Below are 8,360 nucleotides of genomic sequence, written 5' to 3'. Positions count from 1 at the left end.
TTTAATAGAGTACCGGACCAAAGCATTAACACTTAGTGAATACATGAACTCCTCAAACTATGGTCATCACCGGTAAGTATCCTGATTATTGTCACTTCGGGGTTAATGGATCATAACACATAATAGGTGACTATAGACTTGCAAGATAGGATCAAGAACTCACATATATTCATGAAAACATAATAGGTTCAGATCTGAAATCATGGCACTCGGGCCCTAGTGACAAGCATTAAGCATAGCAAAGTCATAGCAACATCAATCTCAGAACATAGTGGATACTAGGGATCAAACCCTAACAACACTAACTTGATTACATGGTAAATCTCATCCAACCCATCACCCAGCAAGCCTACGATGGAATTACTCACGCACGGCGGTGAGCTTCATGTAATTGGTGATGGAGGATGGTTGATGATGACGACAGCGACAGATTCCCCTCTCCGGAGCCCCGAATGGACTCCAGATCAACCCTCTCGAGAAAGTTTATGGCTTGGCGGAGGCTCCGTGTCGTAAAACGCGATGAATACTTCTCCTTGATTTTTTTCTCCCCGAACGTGAATATATGGAGTTGTTGTTGAGGTCGGTGGAGCTCCACGGGGCCTACGAGGCAGTGGGCCGCGCCCCAGGGGGGTGGGAGCGCCCCCCACCCTCGTGAACATGGTGTGGGCCCCTGGTGTTGATTCTTTCGCCAGTATTTTTTATTAATTCCAATAATATTCTCCGTGGATTTTCAGGTCATTCCAAGAACTTTTATTTCTGCACAAAAATAACACCATGGCAGTTCTGCTGAAAACAGCGTCAGCCCGGGTTAGTTCCATTAAAATCATGCAAGTTAGCGTCCAAAACAAGGGAAAAAGTGTTTGGAAAAGTAGATACGATGGAGACGTATCAAATCCCCCAAGCTTAAACCTTTGCTTATCCTCAAGCAATTCAGTTGACAAACTGAAAGTGATAAAGAAAAACTTTAACAAACTCTGTTTGCTCTTGTTGTTGTAAATATGTAAAACCAGCATCCAAGTTTTCAGCAAAGATTATGAAATAACCATATTCACAATAACACTTAGGTCTCATGTTTACTCTTATCAATGGCATAATCAACTAACGAGCAATAATAATAAATCTCGGATGACAACACTTTCTCAAGATAATCATAATATGATATAACAAGATGGTATCTCGCTAGCCCTTTCTGAGACCGGAAAACATTAATGCAGAGCACCTATGAAGATCAAGGACTGACTAAACATTGTAATTCATGGTAAAAAGATCCAGTCATAGTCATACCCAATATAAATTAATAGTAATGCATGCAAATCACAGCGGTGCTCTCCAGCGGGTGCTTTTTAATAAGAGGGTGATGACTCAACATAAAAGTAAATAGATAGGCCCTTTGCAGAGGGAAGCAGGGATTTGTGGAGGTGCTAGAGCTCGATTTTTAAATAGAGATAAATAATATTTTGAGCGGTATACTTTAATTGTCAACATAAGAACTGAGAGATCTCGATATCTTCCATGCTACACACATTATAGGCGATTCCCAAACAGAATGGTAAAGTTATACTCCCCCACCACCAACAAGCATCAATCCATGGCTTGCCTGAAACAACGGGTGCCTCCAACTAACAATAATCCTAGGGGAGTTTTGTTTGTAATTATTTTGATTTGATTTGAGCATGGGACAGGGCATCCCGGTGACCAGCCATTTTCTCGTGAATGAGGAGCGGAGTCCACTCCTCTTGAGAATAACCCACCTAACATGGAAGATACAGACAGCCCTAGTTGATACATGAGCTGTTCGAGAATACAAAACAGAATTTCATTTGAAGGTTTGGAGTTTGGCACATACAAATTTACTTGGAACAGCGGGTAAATACCGCATATAGGAAGGTATGGTGGACTCATATGGAATAACTTTGGGGTTTATGGAGTTTGGATGCACAAGCAGTATTCCAGCTTAGTACATGTGAAGGCTAGAAAGAGACTGGGAAGTGACCACTAGAGAATGTTAATAGTCATGAACCTGCATTAAAATTAATCAACACCGAGTGCAAGCATGAGTAGGATAAAATCCACCATGAACATAAATATCATGAAGGCTATGTTGATTTTGTTTCAACTACATGCGTGAAGATGTGCCAAGTCAAGTCACTCGAATCATTCAAAGGAGGATACCACCCTATCATACCACATCACAACCATTTTAATAGCATGTTGACACGCAAGGTAAACCATTATAAACTCCTAGCTAATTAAGCATGACATAAGCAGCTATAATCTCTAATTGTCATTGCAAACTTGTTTTTTCATAATAGGCTGAATCAGGAACGATGAACTAATCATATTTACATAAACAAGATAGGTCGAGTTCATACCAGCTTTTCTCGTCTCAATCAGTCCATCATATATCGTCATTATTGCATTTCACTTGCATGACCGAACGGTGTGGATAATAATAATAGTGCACGTGCATTGGACGAAGCTGGAATCTGCAAGCATTCAATTCAATGGAGAAGACAAGGTAATATGGGCTCTTGGTTAAATCAACAATAATGCATAAAAGAGCCACTTCAATATTTTCATCGTGGTCTTCTCCTCTCGACCCCCAAAGAAAAGAAATAAAACTATTTACACGGGAAAGCTCCCAACAAGCAAAAGAAGAATGAGAAATGTTTTTGAATTTTCTTTTAATTACTACTACTACAGGCATGGACAGTAAACTAGCTAAAAGCTACAACTAAATTTTTTGTTGTTTTTCTTAAGGTTATTCAAACACACAAGAAGAAATCAAGAAAAGGAAATAAACTAGCATGGATAGTACGATGAAAAAGTATGAGCACCGACAAATAGAATGAGTGTGTGAACATGAATGTATTGTCGGTGAGAAATACGTACTTCCCCAAGCTTAGGCTTTTGGCCTAAGTTGGACTATGCCCATGGATTAGAGCTACTCTCTCCGGTGTACTGAGGAGTGTCATGTGAGTGCCACTGGTTGGCGATCTCCTCTAGATCCCACTGATAAAAGGACTGTTGATAACGGTCAAGTGGTGGTTCCAACTCAGGCTCTGGAGCTGGTGTCTGGCTCAGGTATGCGTAAACGACCTCCGGCAAGATGAGGTACGTACCTGAAGATAAGTCAAACAAAGAGGGTGCAGGCAAGATAATAGTCTCAACGTGAGTTTTATTAAATCTCAAATTATACTTAAGCATCATCTCATTATTTTTAACAATAAATTCATGTGCTACCATACTCTTATAATCTAGAAAAATAGGGGGCAGCAACTTTTCCTCTTTCTCATAATGCCTAATAGGTATCCTAAAGTGTTTAGCAAGGCGTGAAGCAAAGATGTCTCCAAAGATGGGGCCCTTTGTACGGTTCATGCTTAGTCGTTTAACAATAATAGCGCCTAAACTAACAGTGTTATCACGAAACAAAGCATGGCACAAAACAACAATATTAGGGGCACTAAGCTTTCCATAGTTTCCGCGACCAATTAAGCATCTACTAGAAAATATTGCAAACTAACATAGATCGGGAAAGTGTATGCTAGTAATTCTTGCATCAGAAACCTTCCTCGTTTCCCTTACAACAATCATATCAATAAATCCATCCACATCACTACGATGTGATTCCTTGATAACCCACTAGTGTAGGGGGTAATTGTAGCCTCTTTCGATAAGTAAGAGTGTCGAACCCAACAAGGAGCTAAAGGTAGAACAAATATTCTCTCAAGTACTATCTGCCACTGATACGACTTTACGCATGCTTAGTGTTTGCTTTACCTAGAACAAGTATGAAACTAGAAGCACTTTGTAGGTGTGATAGGATAGGTTTGCAAGATAATAAAGAGCACGTAAGTATAAACTAGGGTATGTTTAGATAAAGAAGCAATAAAGTAAATATAGCGAGTGTGGAAAAGTGGTGGTAGGAGTTGTGAAATTGTCCCTAAGCAATTGACTACTTTACTAGACCGATAGCAAGTTTTATGTGGGAGAGGCATAAGCTAACATACTTTCTCTTCTTGGATCTTATGCACTTATGATTGGAACTCTAGCAAGCATCCGCAACTACTAAAGATCATTAAGGTAAAACCCAACCATGGCATTAAAGCATCAAGTCCCCTTTATCCCATACGCCACAACCCCCTTACTCGGGTTTATGCTTCTGTCACTCAAGCAACCCACTATAAGCGAATCATGAACATATTGCAACACCCTATAGCAGGAATCCCTCACGCTTGTGCGACATGGAGGGCACAATAGGACAGCAACATAACCACAAGCAAATTAAACCAATCATAGCAATTCATCAATCACCGATAGGACAACGAAAATCTACTCAGACATCATAGGATGGCAACACATCATTGGATAATAATATGAAGCATAAAGCACCATGTTCAAGTAGAGTGTACAACGGGTTGCGGGAGAGTGGACCGCTAAATATAGATGGGGGAAGGTTATAGAGATGTTGGTGAAGAAGATGGTGGTGTTGGTGTAGATCGCGGTGATGATGATGGCCCCCGGCAGCATTCCAGCGCCACCTGAAGCAAGGGGGAGAGAGCCCCCCTTCTTCTTCTTCTTCCTTGACCTTTTCCCTAGATGGCAGAAGGGTTTCCCCTCTGGTCCATGGCTCCCATGGCATGGGAGGGGCGAGAGCCCCTCCAAGATTGGATCTATCTCTCTGTTTCTGCGTTCTGTGATTCTGCCCTGGCATCGTTTCTTTTATATCCGAAGATCCGTAACTCCGATTGGATTAAAACCTTCGCCCTGATATTTTTCCAAAAAAATAGCTTTCTTGCGGCCAAAGAAGAGTGTCAACCACCTTACGAGGGGCCCATGAGGGTCAGGGGCGCGCCCCCTACCTCATGGCCACCTCGGGCATCGTCTCGCATTGATTTTACTTCCCAAAAATCAGAAATATTCCAAAATAATTATCCGTCCATTTTCATCCCGTTTGGACTTTATTTGATATGGGCTTTCTGCGAAACATAAAACATGCAAGAAACAGGAACTGGCACTGGGCACTGGATCAATATGTTAGTCCTAAAAATAATATAAAAATTGCCAAAAGTATATGAAAGTTGTAGAATATTGGCATGGAACAATCAAAAATTATAGATATGACGGAGATGTATCATTCCTCTATGTTGCCCTCGAAGGGTACCTTGCAAACCCCACAGAAATCATTATGAATATGTGTATCACTACTATCGAGATTCAAGACAAATAGACCAATCTTTAAGGGTGCATGACCATAAAAGATATTACCCATATAAATAGAACAACCACTATTCTCATATTTAAATAAATAACTGTCTTGCATTAAACAAGATCCAGATATAATGTTCATGCTTAACGCTGGCACCAAATAACAATTATTCAGGTCTAAAACTAATCCCGAAGGTAGATGTAGAGGTAGCGTGCTGGTGGCGATCACATCGACTTTGGAACCATTTCCCACGCGCATCGTCACCTCATCCTTAGCCAATCTTCGCTCAACCTGTAGTTCCTGTTTCGAGTTGCAAATATTAGCAACAGAACCAGTATCAAATACCCAGGTGCTACTGCGAGCTCTAGTAAGGTACACATCAATAACATGTATATCACATATACCTTTGTTCACCTTGCCATCCTTCTTATCCGCCAAATACTTGGGGTAGTTCCGCTTCTAGTGGCCAGTCCCTTTGCAGTAGAAGCACTCAGTCTCAGGCTTAGGTTCAGACTTGGGTTTCTTCTCCTGAGCGGCAACTTGTTTGTCGTTCTTCTTGAAGTTCCCCTTCTTCTTCCCTTTACCCTTTTTCTTCAAACTGGTGGTCTTGTTGACCATCAACACTTGATGCTCCTTCTTGATTTCTACCTCCGCAGCCTTTAGCATCACGAAGAGCTCGAGAATAGACATTTCCATCCCTTGCATATTATAGTTCATCACGAAGCTCTTGTAGCTTGGTGGCAGTGATTGAAGAATTCTGTGAGCGACACTATCATCAGGAAGATTAACACCCAGTTGAATCAAGTGATTATTATACCCAGACATTTTGAGTATATGTTCACTGACACAATTATTCTCCTCCATCTTGCAGCTATAGAACTTATTGGAGACTTCATATCTCTCAATCCAGGCATCTGCTTGAAATATTAACTTCAACTCCTGGAACATCTCATATGCTACATGACGCTCAAAACGTCGTTGAAGTCCCGGTTCTAAGCCGTAAAGCATGGCACACTCAACTATCGAGTAGTCATCAGCTTTGCTCTGCCAGACATTCTTAACATTGTCAGTTGCATCTGCAGCAGGCCTGGCACCCAACGGTGCTCCAGGACATAATTCTTTTATGCAGCAATGAGGATAATCCTCAAGTTACAAACCCAGTCCGTGTAATTGCTACCATCATCTTTCAACTTTGCTTTCTCAAGGAACGCATTAAAATTCAACGGAACAACAGCACGGGCCATCTATGTACAATAACGTAGAAAAGCAAAATACTATCAGGTACTAAGTTCATGATAAATTTATGTTCAATTAATCATATTACTTAAGAACTCCCACTTAGATAGACATCCCTCTAATCATCTAAGTGATCACGTGATCCAAATCAACTAAACCTAAACCGATCATCATGTGAGATGGAGTAGTTTTCAATGTTGAACATCACTATGTTGATCATGTCTACTATATGATTCACGTTCGACCTTTCGGTCTTAGTGTTCCGAGGCCATATCTGCATATGCTAGGCTCGTCAAGTTTAACCCGAGTATTTCTGCGTGTACAAAACTGGCTTGCACCCGTTGTAGGTGAACGTTGAGCTTATCACACCCGATCATCACGTGGTGTCTTGGCACGACGAATTTGGCAATGGTGCATACTCAGGGAGAACACTTATATCTTGAAATTTAGTGAGAGACCATCTTATAATGCTACCGTCAATCAAAGCAAAATAAAGTGCATAAAGGATAAACATCACGTGCAATCAATATAAGTGATATGATATGGCCATCATCATCTTGTGCCTTTGATCTCCATCTCCAAAGCACCGTCATGATCACCATCGTCACCGGCGCGACACCTTGATCTCCATCATAGCATCGTTGTCGTCTCGCCAACTATTGCTTCTACAAATATCACTACCACTTAGTGATAAAGTAAAGCAATTACAGGGCCATTGCATTGCATACAATAAAACGACAACCATATGGCTCCTGCCAGTTGCCGATAACTCTATTACAAAACATGGTCATCTCATACAATAAAATTTAGCATCATGTCTTGACCATATCACATCACAACATGCCCTGCAAAAAAAAGTTAGACGTCCTCTACTTTGTAGTTGCAAGTTTTACGTGGCTGCTACACGCTGAGCAAGAACCGTTCTTACCTATGCATCAAAACCACAATGATATTTTGTCAAGTTAGTGTTGTTTTAACCTTCAACAAGGACCGGGCGTAACCACACTCGATTCAACTAAAGTGGGAGAAACTGACACCCGCCAGCCACCTATGTGCGAAGCACGTCGGTTGAACCAGTCTTGCATAAGCGTACGCGTAATGTCGGTCCGGGCCGCTTCATCCAACAATACCGCCAAATCAAAGTATGACATGCTGGTAAGTAGTATGACTAGTATCACCCACACCTCACTTGTGTTCTACTCGTGCATATAACATATGCACATAAACCTGGCTCTGATACCACTGTTGGGGAACGTAGTAATTTCAAAAAAATTCCTACGCACACGCAAGATCATGGTGATGCCTAGCAATGAGAGGGGAGTGTGTCATCCACGTACCCTCGTAGATCGTAAGCGGAAGCATTATGACAACGCGGTTGATGTAGTCGTACGTCTTCACGATCGACCGATCCTAGTACCGAACATATGGCACCTCTGTGATCTGCACACGTTCAGCTCGGTGATGTCCCACAAACTCACAATCCAGTAGAGCTTTGAGGCAGAGTTCCGTCAACACAACATTGTGATGACGGTGTTGATGAAGCTATTGACGTAGGGCTTCGCCTAAGCACCGCTACGATATGACCGAGGTGGATTATGGTGGAGGGGGGCACCGCACACGGCTAAAGATCAATGATCAACTTGTGTGTCTTGGGGTGCCCCCCCCCGCCCCCGTATATAAAGGAGCTAGGGGAGAGGCAGTCGGCCAGGAGGAGGGTGCGCCAAGGGGGGAGTCCTACTCCCACCGGGAGTAGGACTCCTCCTTTCCTAATAGGAGTAGGAGAAGCGGGAAGGAGGAGAGAGGGGGGAAGGAAAGGGGGGCGCCCCCCCCCCTCCTTGTCCAATTCAGACTAGAGGGGGAGGGGGCGCACGGTCCTACCTTGGCCGCCACTCCTCTTCTCCACTAAGGCCCATAA

This window comes from Triticum dicoccoides, chromosome 4B (genome assembly GCF_002162155.2).
Source record: "Triticum dicoccoides isolate Atlit2015 ecotype Zavitan chromosome 4B, WEW_v2.0, whole genome shotgun sequence".
NCBI lineage: Eukaryota > Viridiplantae > Streptophyta > Magnoliopsida > Poales > Poaceae > Triticum > Triticum dicoccoides.
Note: the sequence above shows the minus strand (reverse complement) of the source record.